Below are 14,443 nucleotides of genomic sequence, written 5' to 3' on the forward strand. Positions count from 1 at the left end.
CAAAGCCGCAAACAGGTATTTGAAGCCGCTGGTGCCTCTGGAGTCCCGCAAACCTCAAGGTGTAGGATCCTCCAGAGGTTTGCAAGTGTGCATAAAGCTATTATTCGGCCACCCCTAAACAATGCTCATAAGCAGAAACAGTTGCAGTGGGCTTAGAAAAACATAAAGACTAAGTTTTGTTTACTGATGAGTGCCGTGCAACCCTGGATGGTCCAGATGGATGGAGTAGTGGATGGTTGGTGAATGGCCACCATGTCCCAACAAGGCTGCGACGTCAGCAAGGAGGTGGCGGAGTCATGTTTTGGGCTGGAATCTTGGGGAGAGAGCTGGTAGGCTCCTTTAGGGTCCCTGACGGCGTGAAAATTACCTCCGCAAAGTACGTAGAGTTTATGACTGACCACTTTCTTCCTTAGTACAAAAAGAAGAACCGTGCCTTCCGTAGCAAAATTACCTTCATGCATGACAATGCACCATCTCATGCTGCAAAGAATACCTCTGTGTCATTGGCATCTATGGGCATAAAAGGAGAGAAACTCATGGTGTGGCCCCCATGTTCCCCTGACCTCAACCCTATTGAGAACCTTTGGAGCATCCTCAAGGAAAATATCTATGAGGGTGGGAGGCAGTTCACATCACAACAGAAGCTCTGGGAGGCTATTCTGACATCCTGCAAAGATATTCAAGCAGAAACTGTCCAAATACTCACAAATTCAATGGATGCAAGAATTGTGAAGGTGATATCAAAGAAGGGGTCCTATGTTAACATGTAACTTGGCCTGTTACGTTTTTTTGATTGAAAGAGCTTTTGATTTCTGTAAACATGACCTCCTGATGCTGAAAATTCAACAAATTAGGAGCGGAATCCCTAATTCCCGGGCCTTAGTGTTGCCGATGCTGTGGCCGGGGATTCCGCTCCAGGAGAACTCCCTGACTTCACTGTCCATATATGGACAGTGACATCAGGGACTTCTCCTCGAGCGGTCCCCTACTCCTGAAGCGGAAACCCTAGCCACAGCGGCCGACGCTGTGGCCAGTGATTCCGCTTCAGGGGAAGTCCCTGACTTCAGTGTCCATAAATGGACACTGGCGTCAGGGACTTCTCCTGGAGCGGAATCACCGGCCTACATGCCGCTGTGGCCGGGGATTTTGGTTCAGGAGTAGGAGACTGCTCCAGGAGAATTCCCTGACGTTGACAGTGAAGGCAGGGACTTCTACTTGAGCGGTCCCTTATGGTGGCGCGTTCTACAGGAAAGGGGGGGTGCAATCTATGGGGGGGTGCAATGTACAATGTGCTATGTACAAGGGGGCTGTGTGGCACTACCTGCAGGGGGGCTCTGTGGCACTACCTACAGGGGGGCTGTGTGGCACTACCTACAGGAGGGCTGTGTGGCACTACCTACAGGGGGGCTATGTGGCACTACCTACGGGGGGGCCATGTGGCACTACCTACAGGGGGATGTGTGTGGCATTATCTACAGAGGGAAGCGTTTTGCATTATCTACAGAGGACAGTGTGTGGCATTATCTACAGAGGGCAGTTTGTGCCAGTATCTACAGATGGCTGTGTAGCATTATCTACAGAGGGCAGTGAGTGGCAATATCTACAGAGGGCAGTGTGTGGAATTATCTACAGAGGGCAGTGAGTGGCATTATCTACAGAGGGCAGTGAGTGGCATTATCTACAAAGGGCTGTGGCAATATCTACAGGGGCTGTGTGGCATTATCTACAGAGGGAAGTGTGTGGCAAAAAAATTGACAAATGAAATTCATCCGTCTTTAAAATGGACAGTGAAAAAAAACTAATCCAAAACGGGTCAAAATCGGCCGTTAAGAACGGAAATATGGCCCAGAACGGAAACGGAACAGATGCATATTCCTGTATATAACCCCCATCATCCCTGTGTGATTATTAGTGTGTGACAGTGTGCAGGGAGGGAGCTGGGTGACTGTAATTAGAGCAGGGAATGACCTTGTGAACAGAGGAGGGTGGCAGTATGCAAATAGCTGAGATGCTGTGGAGGGAGGAAGGCGGGATGTAAGCTGTCTCCTCAGATGCAGCAAGGGATCATGGGTATGGTGGGTTACAAGATAGGAAACAGTCAGGACCAGAAGCAATGGATGTAAACAAGCAGAAAGAGTGACAATGGAGATCAAACAGAAACTGGTTGGAAAGCATGTAGGGCGTTTTAGGGAAGGCAAACCAAGGCTGGGGGACACTTTATAAAAATATTTTTTTCCTGGTTAACCCCTTTAACCCCTTCCCTCTTTGGCCACTTTTGACCTTCCTGACATAGCCTCAGTTTTCAAATCTGACATGTTTCACTTTATGTGGTAATAACTTTGGAATGCTTTTACCTATCCAAGCGATTCTGAGATTGTTTTCTCGTGACACATTGGACATTATGTTACTGGCAAAATTTGCTCGATACATTCAGTATTTAATTGTGAAAAATACCAAAATTTAGCGAAAAATTACGAACATTTGCATTTTCCTAAATTTAAATGTGTCTGCTTGTAAGACAGGCAGTTATACCACATAAAATTGTTGCTAATTAACATCCCCCATATGTCTACTTTATGTTTGCATAGTTTTTTGAACAACCTTTTATTTTTCTAGGACGTTACAAGGCTTAGAACTTTAGCAGCAATTTCCCATATTTTCAAGAAAATGTCAAAAGGCTATTTTTACAGGGGCCAGTTCAGTTGTGAAGTGGCTTTTAGGGCCTTATATATTAGAAACCCCAAATAAGTCACACCATTTTAGAAACTTCACCCCTCAAAGTATTCAAAACAGCATTTAGAACGTTTCTTAACCCTTTAGACGTTTCAAAGGAGTTAGAGCAATGTAGAGGTGAAAGTTACACATTTCATTTTTTTTGCAGAAATTAAAATTTCATCCTTTTTTTTTTATACATAGAATGTTTTACCAGAGGAATGCAACTCAACATTTATTGCCCAGGTTCTGCAGATTTAGGAAATATCCCACATGTGGCCCTAGTGTGGTAGTGCGCTGAAGCACAGGCCCCAGAAGCAAAGGAGCACCTAGAGGATTTTGGGGCCTTCTATTTATTAGAATATATTTTAGGCACCATGTCAGGTTTGAAGGGCTCTTGCGGGGCCAAAACAAAGGAAACACCCCATTTGCGAAACTACACACCTCAAGTAAATTATCTTGGGGTATAATGAGCATTTTGACCCCACAGTTTTATTGCAGAAATTATTGAAAGTAGGCCATAAAAATTTAAATCGACATTTTTTCAAAAAAAATTTAGGTTTAGCAGATTTTTTTTCATTTCCACAAGAACTAATGGGGAAAAAGAACAGCAACATTTGTAAAGCTATTTCTCCGGAGTAAAACAATACCCCACATGTGGTCATAAACTGCTGTTTGGGCACACGGCAGGGCTTAGAAGGGAAAGAGCGCTACTTGGCTTTTGGTGCTCAAATTTAGCAGGAATGGTTTGCGGAGGGCATATCACATTTTCAAAACCCCTGAGGGGACAAAACAGTGGAAACCCCCACAAATGACCCCATTTTGGAAATGAAGCCCATTGAGGAAATTATCTAGAGGTATAGTGAGCATTTTGACCTCACAGGTTTTTTGCAGAAATTATTGGAGGTAGGCTGTGAAAATGAAAATCCAAATGTTTTCAAAGAAAATGTAGGTTTAGCTATTTTTTTCTCATTTCCACAAGGACTAAAGGAGAAAATCCACCACAACATTTGTAAAGCAATTTCTCCCGAGTAAAACGATACCCCATATGTGGTCATAAACGGCTGTTTGGACACACGGAAGGACTTAAAAGGGAAAGAGCGCCATTTGGCTTTTGATGTTCAAATTTAGCAGGAATGGTTTGCGGAGGCCATGTCGCATTTGCAAAGCCCCCGAGGGGACAAAACAATGAAAAGCACCCAAAAAATTACACATTTAGGAAACTACACCCCTTGAGGAATTCATCTAGGGGTGTAGTGAGCATTTTGACCCAACAGGTGTTTCATAGAATTTATTAGAATTGGGCAGTGAAAATAAAAACAATCCCTTTTCTTCAATAAGACGTAGCTTTAGCTCAAAAATTTTCATTTTCTAAACAAATAAAGGAAAAAAAGAACCCCAGCATTTGTAAAGCAATTTTTCCCGAGTACAGCAATACAGTAGGGCTCAGTAGGGCTCAGAAGGGAAGGCTTTTGGAGTGCAGATTTTGCTGGATTGGTTTCTGGTTGCTATGTCGCATTTGCAAAGCCCCTGTGGGACCAAAACAGTGGAACATACAGCTGACATCCACCACTGATGACGCTGGCTCAGCTCCTGAGCTCGCGCCATCTTGCCGTCGGCTATGGAAGCATTTCAGGCTCCGTTTACAGGTGCGTCCTGGAAGTTGTCCGTGCTAGGCATACCGGAAGGTCAGTATTAGGCCTCCGGTTGCCATTACAGCCACCGGAACCATTGCAATTTTATTGCTGGGGTTCCGATGAGCTGCAAACAACTTAAATGCAGCGATCGCTTTTGAGCGCTTTATTTAAGGGGTTAATGGCGGGGATCAAAGCTCATTTCGGACCCCGCCATTACAGCCGAATGTCAGCTGTAATACACCACTAACATCCAACGATGATGGCCCCGGCTCAGAAGTCCCCCATTTGTCGTATGGATACGGCAAATTGCGGGAAGCACTAGCTTACCATGACATATCCATAAGGCAAATGTCGGGAATGGGTTAATGACCAAGCCAGATTTGTCAAATGTGGTATGTCTGACTATATCTGAGAATAACTCTGCAATAGTTTTGCATATCCAAGTAATTCTGACATTGTTTTTTCGTCACATGTTGTACTTTATTTTAGTAAAAGATTGATTAAATTAAGATGATGATGGAAACCCCCACAAATGACCCCATTTTGAAAACTATATTTATCTAGGGGTGTAGTGAGTATTTTGACCCCACAGTGTTTTGCTAAATTTAATGTAAAGCTGGTGGAAAAAAATAAAATTCCACTTTTTTCACAAATGTATAACTTTAAAGACATATTTATTTGTAAAGCGAATATGATAATGAAGAAACACACCCCAAAATCTATCACCCTGTGTCTCCTGTTTTTAAAAAAATGTCCCCATTGTGGCCTTGATCTGCTTACTAGACGTGTGGCTGGGCCAAAGAGAGAGGGAGCACCCTTTGGCTTTCAGGGCACAATTGAATAAATTCAAGGCCCCATATCATGCATTTAGAGGCATTGAGCTGACTGAACAAAACAAAAAAAACACCCAGAAATTACTCCTATTAAAAACTAGACCCCTAAAGGTATTCATCTAGAGATGTAGTGAGCATGCTGAACAAATACAATTTTAAAGGAGGAAATAATGGGTATTATTGCAGGCACTATGGGTATTTAATGTTTTCTTCAAATTCTTATTACATTTCCACATGAAATAGAGGAAACATTTGTTAAAAGGTTATTTTGTTAGAAATATGCCACATTATGCCACATTAATAAATTTGTGCGGCATACAAAAAAGAAGTGAAGCCATGTATTCATAACGGATGCATGTCACTATAGACGCATTTGCCTGTACCTATGACTATGTCTTGCTGTAGAAGCAGTTGTCCCGCATCTGTGCCATTATGATGTCATTGTGGACAGAATTCTGTTCTAATATAAAATCAGTCAGAGAGGAAAAAATAAACTGTACTGGAGTGACGGGCAATATCTTCCAAAAAATGGAGGAAAATGTATCCAACTATGTTGCAAACTCGAGTCTGTTCACTAGATAGAAGAACACCTGTAGAGCTGTCATGACAAGGTTTTGTTTTTTTCAGTGACTGGTTGTACAACGTCCCTTTAGCTCCATCAATCCCTATGTAAGGGAAGAAAGTGGCAAGTGACGCGGTACACCATAACAGGACCCTGCCCGGCAAGGTAGGAACAAAACAACCAATCGGTTAAAGTATATATAAAGGGGCAGTGTCCAAAACCATCTATAGGTACAGTAAAGGATCACTAAACCCCAAAATGATGTCAGTATTTCCAGAAGCTTTTTTCAGGTGCAAGTGGTCCTGCGAAAACCTGAATGTAGTAAAGCCCATAGTGTATTGATTAGGGACAGCTCAATTATTAGAGATCCTCCAAATAAAAAAAAGATCATGCCCGTATCACCATACAGAAATATTAATAAAGATAACAGTTTTGTTCCATAGGACATATAGTCATAAAAACAATCAAAAGAAACAAAATGATCAAAAATATGAAAAGGGTAAAAGATTTTCTGAAAAAATAAACTCTACTACCTCTCCCTAAAGAATTCCTCCCCACTTGGAAAGCCCACAAACTAAAATGAAAATATAAATTAAAATTGACTTCCTAAAAAGAGCCCCCTCCCCCATTTTGGCATTCTCTAAATAAAATTAATAATTGTAAACTGTGTGGTACGTTTCAAAACAGGGGTAGTTGCAGAGTCCTGGTTGAGATGGGCACATCGGGTAATAGAATCGACCATCCATAAACTCGGCACAGTTTTTGGGAATATCTTTGCGTCTCGGTAGAAGGGACGGGGTGAAGATAGTGGCGCTCTGCAAGTCTTCGCACATCCTCAGACTCGTACAGTTGTACAGGGGCATTGGAGTCAAATAGGAGACGCTCAATAACCTCCTCCTGGAACTGAAGGAAGGTGAGCGTTCCTTGCTTTTTTTCATAAAGTACAAACCCATTATAGGTAGCAATCTGAATTAGGTAGATTGGTACCTTTTTGTACCATGCCCTGGTCTTACGCTTCACCAAATAAGGTTAAAGCACACAGTCCGAAAGATCTACACCCCCCATGAATGTATTGTAGTCTGTCACACAGAGAGGCTTACGCTTTTCCACGGTGGCCCCCCTCTCGCTAACTGCCACCGTGGTGTCTGGATGCAGAGTGGACAACATAGACGTCCTTCTTATCATTCCACTTTACTGCAAGTAACTCCTCGCTTGCCAAGTGCGAATGACGCCCCCCTTTCCACACGTCTGGACACCAATTGCTTTGGGAATCCCACCCGAATTTTACGGACTGTCCCGAAGGTCCCTGCATTTGCTGCATGGAGGGTTTTTAAAAGGGGGAAAAAGCTATAAAAACCACTGCTGTAATCTACATTACAGCGCCGATCACATTATGTAAGAGATAGAGCACTTATAATGTGGTGACAAATTTCGAAAAACGATCAATTTTGACGGAGTTATGACCTATTTTGGATTTATGCTAATGACTTTCTTAAGAGACAGCTGGGCGTGTTTTTACTTTTTGACCATGTGGGCGTTGTAAAGATCACTATGTCTGAGTACATGAATGGAGAGAAGTGTATGACGCTGATTGGTCAGTGTCATAAATTTCTCTTTACAATGCCCACTTGGTCAAAAAGTAAAAACACGCTCAGTTGTCTATTAAGAAAGTCATTAGCATAAATCTAAAAGAGGTCATAACTTGGTCAAAATTTATCGTTTTTCGAAATAAAAACCACTGCTGTGATCTACCTTACAGTGCCGATCACATTATCTAAGAGAAAGGGCACTTATAATTTGGTGTCAGAGCCTCTTTAAAGTAAATGCCCAATTTTGGCACCCTATTTTGTTTTATAGTCTAAATAGGTCTAACATTCTGTACTGATGAATTTATTCATATATCTTTATGGAGGTCAGAGCTTCATTTTTTCATACAGAGCTCAAAATCCCATGCCTAGAAAGAGTTAAATGATAAAAAAAATGTCTGTCTTTAGCTACCACTAGGGGGAGCTTAGGAGCTTACGGTATACTGTTAATGCATTAAATTCAATAATAAAACAGAATGCAAAATGTTCCAAAGCGCCCCTTACTGGTAGTTGCAGTCAGATATGATTTGTATTTGTCTAAGTAGGAAGTTTGAAGCTCTATATCACAAAAAATAAATAAAGCTTTTACCTCCATCAAAAGATATATGAAGCAAATAATCAGAACAAAGCTTTCGACCTAAAAATAACACGGTATTAAATTGTGGACATTCGCTTTGAAGACTCCAATGTGTGACCTACTTATGTGTGTCTAGAATATGTCGAAACATACATTTTGAGTGGATTTAAGTATTTAAAGAAATGTTTAAAATTAAAAATGTGAATAAATGCTGAATACAGAACCGTATACTTCTAGGTAGTTTTCTTTAATATGACTTACACTTACAGCTAACAATAATAATACTTTTAATAATATTATAATGATATAATATTAACATATACAAAATACCACATTACAGACTATATTTCAAATAATAAAAAAAAGACTATCATTTGAAGCCCACGCTCAAGTAAGTGTTTCTGCATTTTATTGCAAAGAAAATGTGCTAGCGTTTTCATGATCATTATTCTCCCACATATTTGTGTCCGGAGATAAATTGCACTGCTGTTTTATATAAAATGGAAAAAGTATTTAACTACAGTGTAGAAAAATATTATTCCCATTACCATGCCCAGTACAATTGCAAATATTGAAAACAAATGTGAAAAGGGCTATCTCGGAAAATGAAAAGTTACAGTAAGTTACAGCTATGTGGGCGCTTTACATGGACAATAATACAACAGCAGGACAGAAAGAAAGAGAGAGAGAAAGAGAGAAAGAGAGAAAGAAAGAAAGAAAGAAAGAAAGAAAGAAAGAAAGAAAGAAAGAAAGAAAGAAAGAAAGAAAGAAAGAAAGAAAGAAAGAAAGAAAGAAAGAAAGAAAGAAAGTTGTTTTTTGGTAATAATTTTTCTATGTAAACATGAACCATTTATTGTTTTTTCTTCTTTTAGATGTTATATTGCTACAGAGCTGTAAAATGGGAATAGCAATGTGTCAGCAGTACTATCTATGGGTTTGTATTCAGACATTCTTAAAGAGGCTCTGTCACCAGATTTTGCAACCCCTATCTGCTATTGCAGCAGATAGGCGCTGCAATGTAGATTACAGTAACGTTTTTATTTTTAAAAAACAAGCATTTTTGGCCAAGTTATGAACATTTTTGTATTTATGCAAATGAGGCTTGCAAAAGTACAACTGGGCGTGTTGAAAAGTAAAAGTACAACTGGGCGTGTATTATGTGCGTACATCGGGGCGTGTTTACTTCTTTTACTAGCTGGGCGTTCTGATGAGAAGTATCATCCACTTCTCTTCAGAACGCCCAGCTTCTGGCAGTGCAGACACAGCCGTGTTCTCGAGAGGTCACTTCCCCAGGTCCTGCTTCGTGTCAGACGAGCGAGGACACATCGGCACCAGAGGCTACAGATGATTCTGCAGCAGCATCGGCGTTTGCAGGTAAATCGATGTAGCTACTTACCTGCAAACGCTGATGCTGCTGCAGAATCAACTGTAGCCTCTGGTGCCGATGTGGCCGACACGATGCAGGACCTGTGAGTGACGTCACAGATCTGCACTGCCAGAAGCTGGGCGTTCTGAAGAGAAGTGGATGATACTTCTCATCAGAACGCCCAGCTAGTAAAAGTAGTAAACACGCCCCGATGTACGCACATAATACACGCCCAGTTGTACTTTTACTTTTCAACACGCCCAGTTGTACTTTTGCAAGCCTCATTTGCATAAATACAAAAATGGCCATAACTTGGCCAAAAATGCTCATTTTTTTAAAATAAAAATGTTACTGTAATCTACATTGCAGCGCCTATCTGCTGCAATAGCAGATAGGGGTTGCAAAATCTGGTGACAGAGCCTCTTTAAGGCAATGCTGTGAAATGCAATTACAAGTAGAGGAGTAGATTCTTCAAAGTGAACATACAGCTAGATAATGGCTACTTGGCAGCTCACAAGCATTCAAACCATATACAAATTTTCCTCTCAACATTTCTGGACATCATTCTACAAAATCAACATACAAATATGGTTTGTGATTGGTCTCTAATGTGGTAAGTGACAAATGCATAAGCTTACTTATAAAGGCACCTTACTAACATCTGCACAATTTACACCCTTAATGGGGTTATCCCCTTAATCCTTTTTTAATACCAAAAGTCCAGTAATGCTGTTAATAGCTGTTTTGAAGTAATATGCAGTGTTTTTAGCAAATAAAATGTCTTTCTTAACTTTTTTTTTATTTTTGCTTCCATGTGTCCCCTTGGTACTGCTGCTAATCTGTGCTGCTAGGAGCAGGCTCTGAGCTGAATCAGTACCCTTTCCCCTCTGGTAACTGGCAATAAAGTCCCTGCTTACTTCCCCTGCAGATAGGTAATATGGGTTTTTAGAGTAGTGAAGATATAGACTGTGTGACATTCACAGTATGCACTCCCTTAGTAAATAAGAATATCATTAAATAATACAATAAAGACTGAGTGGACATGTGCAGGGTTCAAAGCTGCTGTCAGGATGCAGAACTTAAAGAGGCTCTGTCACCAGATTATAAGTGTCCTATCTCCTACATAATCGGATCGGCGCTGGAATGTAGATATCAGCAGTGGTTTTTATTTTTAAAAACGATCATTTTTGAGCAAGTTATGAGCAATTTTATATTTAGTTTCTTAATGCCCAACTGGGCGTGTTTTTACTTTTGACTTAAGAGGGTGTTGTAAAGAAGTGTATGAGGCTGACCAATCAGTGACCAATCCGTGTCCTACACTTCTCATTGTTCCAGCCCAGCTTCTTTCACTGCACAATCTCACTGTGCTGTGGATCATGCTGGGCTGGAACAATGAGAAGTGTATGTCACTGATTGGTCACTGATTGGTCAGCCTCATACACTTCTTTACAACACCCACTTGATCAAAAGTAAAAACACACCCAGTTGGGCATTAAGAAACTAAATCTAAAATTGCTCATAACTTGCTCAAAAATGATCGTTTTTCAAAATAAAAACCACTGCTGTTATCTACATTCCAGCGCCGATCAGATTATGTAGGAGATAGAGCATTTATAATCTGGTGACAGAGCCTCTTTAAAGAGGCTCTGTCACCAGATTTTGCAACCCCTATCTGCTATTGCAGCAGATAGGCGCTGCAATGTAGATTACAGTAACGTTTTTATTTTTAAAAAACGAGCATTTTTGGCCAAGTTATGACCATTTTTGTAGTTATGCAAATGAGGCTTGCAAAAGTCCAAGTGGGTGTGTTTAAAAGTAAAAGTCCAAGTGGGCGTGTATTGTGTGCGTACATCGGGGCGTTTTTAATACTTTTACTAGCTGGGCGCTCTGAAGAGAAGTATCATCCACTTCTCTTCAGAACGCCCAGCTAGTAAAAGTATTAAAAACGCCCCGATGTACGCACATAATACACGCCCACTTGGACTTTTACTTTTAAACACACCCACTTGGACTTTTGCAAGCCTCATTTGCATAACTACAAAAATGGTCATAACTTGGCCAAAAATGCTCGTTTTTTAAAAATAAAAACGTTACTGTAATCTACATTGCAGCGCCTATCTGCTGCAATAGCAGATAGGGGTTGCAAAATCTGGTGACAGAGCCTCTTTAAGGTCTTGTCCACATGTGGTGAAATTGCTGCGTGTTTTCCGTCCAGCAAAATATACGCAGCAAAATACAGGAGCAGCAAAGTGGGCGAGACTTAACAAATCTTATCCACACACTGCGTAAAAATCAGAAAATGACCTGTGGTGCGTATTTTCCGTACTGCAGCATGTGAATTCCTGTTGTGGAAAGTGGACTGAATTTCTGCGTTTTTCAGAGGAGATGTCACTATCTCCCAACATTGAGAGAAATGCAGCAAATTCTGCACCAATTTCTGCAGTAAAAAACACAGAAAATGGTGTGTTTTTTCCACAGCTAAATATCTGCTACTTTCAATTGAATTGCTCCAGAAATTTTCAGCAGCAATTCCGTTACGTGTGGACAAGCCCTTAGGGCACGTTCGGACATGGCGGAATTGCTGTTGAATTCCGCTGCGAACAGTCCGCAGTGGAAATCCGCAGTAGACAGTTTGTCCATTGGTTTCAACACGTTTTTAGTTAACTTCGTGCAGACGTTGCGGAAAACTCCGCTGCGGAACATAGGCTGTGGTGCAGAATTTTCAGACCGCAGCATGCACTGTCTGTTGCTGACTTGTTGCGGAATTTCCCCATTGAGTTCAATGGAGTTTCAAAATTACGCAATGAAATACGCAGATGTAATGTGTGTTGCGGATTTGCTGTGTGTTGTGTTGCGGATTTCTTTCAGGAACAGGATATTTCATCATTCTGATGAGGAAGAGGAAACCTCCATTTTCGCCTTCCAGTCTTATTACATGAACACAGAGCTATTACCATGGCCAGATATAGGCGAATGGATATGGAAGTGTCCACTCTTATTAACCTTGTAAGTAACTTTACATGTTTATATCATGTTTTCACTAGTTTACTTGTATGTATGATGTCTGAATAGTAGCACCTGCAGTATGTAAACATTATAACAAAGATAAACATATAACATATATAACATTATTCAGTTCAGTAAGTACAAATCCAACTTCAATATGCACTGTGTATTTGTTTTTCAGGTACATAACCTTCCCGAATTGTGGGACACCTCCAGTGCAGGGTATAGTGAGCGCAACACACGAGATCAAGGCTGGACCTATGTGTGTCGAGGTCTATACCCAGACTGGGATGGAATGTTTGAAAGAGAGCAGGTTGTGATCCGAACCTGAATCCGCAACGACAAATCCGCAGCATTTTACCTAACATTTTAGCCAAATCCGCAACGGAATCTGCAACGCGGATTATGTGCGGCATTGATGCGGACAGTGTCTGCAGCAATTCCGTCACGTCTGAACATGCCCTAACAGTCTTAACAAGCTGAGAATAATGAGTCTGCTCAGCTATACTGCCATGCTACTGCAGAGTCTCTGCTCCTTTCCTGACAAGCAGGGCAGAAAGCTATTTCCATTGTCTGCTCTTCAGTGAACAGAGGATCACTATACAGAATACAGGCTAGAGGCATAGTGACTGAGCATACGCGTCCACTAGCATATCGCAATACACTTTGAACACCGTGTGCACCATACAATGTAAGTAAATGTCAGAACTCTTCACTGGACCGTTGGTTGTTAAACAGCATGTAAATGGCAAACATTTTTCATTTTTTTATGATCTATACAATGAATATATTTTTTTTTATCATGGAATTTTTTATTTAATTTTCACATTTGTTTGATTAAAATATAAACAAAAAAAAATTCCCCACTTAAACCAACATCCCGAAACAAAACCCAAATCAATAATGCATTGTACAAATACATTTGAGTAATAGGAAGCAGAATATAGTCAGTATATTATCTCAGAAACCTTTTATTTTGAGATCTGCACCATGTTTTTGATGAAGTGAAAAGTTTCTAATGTGAAGAAAACCCGGCACTCATGAGTGCCGGATTTACGTCACAGAATTCTACGGAGTGGAACTCTACCTGTGCACCGTGTTACCGAGTGCCTTGTTTCCTTTTTCCGTAAAAAGTGTCTAAAACAGATAATAAATGGTGCCCTAATTATCTGACCGAACAATGTTTTCCTTACCATTTAAAGAAAATAAGCTTACATGCAAGCTGAAAGAGTTGTAGATGAATCCATGTATTTAATAGACTCAGGGGGGAATTTATCAACCTTTTTACTTTAGCTTACTGTCTTAGAAAAGGGTCCAATGGCTTTATCTTCTAGTCTCAGCCCCCGTTCCAGGCTGCCATTTGGTTACATAACACCCGCTCTGACTAACTGAATCTTACAGTGTCTGCTGTGTGGACAGGAAGACCGTCTCTTTATTCATTTTATTGAGACTCACATGAAGGCTCTTGTCTATGTGCTAATACATAAAGCATACCCAAATAATGATAGATAGATAGATAGATAGATAGATAGATAGATAGATAGATAGATAGATAGATAGATAGATAGATAGATAGATAGATAGATAGATAGACTTTAACCCGTTAGTGACCGCCCCATAGTGTTTTTACGGCGGCCACTAACGGGCTTTATTCCGATGCAATGGCCTTTTTATGGCGCTGCATCGGAATAAATAAACCGAGCAGGGCGCCGTTAAATCTCCCTGCTCTCAGCTGCCAGAGGTAGCTGAGGGCTGGGGGCATCCCTGCTTGAACGAGTGAGATCGATATTAGTATCGATCTCACCCATTTAACTCTTCAGATGCGGCGCTCAATAGCGAGAGCCGCATCTGAGGGGTTTTGGAGAGAGGGAGCTCCCTCTCATCCCACTGACACCTGGCGCCGAGTGTCTGTCTTCTATGGCAGACGGGGGCCTAATAAAGGCCCCCAGGTCTGCCTGTAGTAAATGCCCACTTTTTACCCTTACAAACTGCTTTATTAATAATAAAGTAAAAAAGTTACACATATTTGGTATCGCCGCGTTCGTAACAAACCCAACTATAAACTTATCACATCATTTAACCCGCACGGTGAACGTCGTAAAAAATAAAATAAAAAACCATGCAAAAATTGCTGTTTTCTTTGAATCCAGTGATCAAAAAGTCG

Source organism: Rhinoderma darwinii, chromosome 1, assembly GCF_050947455.1.
Source record: "Rhinoderma darwinii isolate aRhiDar2 chromosome 1, aRhiDar2.hap1, whole genome shotgun sequence".
NCBI lineage: Eukaryota > Metazoa > Chordata > Amphibia > Anura > Rhinodermatidae > Rhinoderma > Rhinoderma darwinii.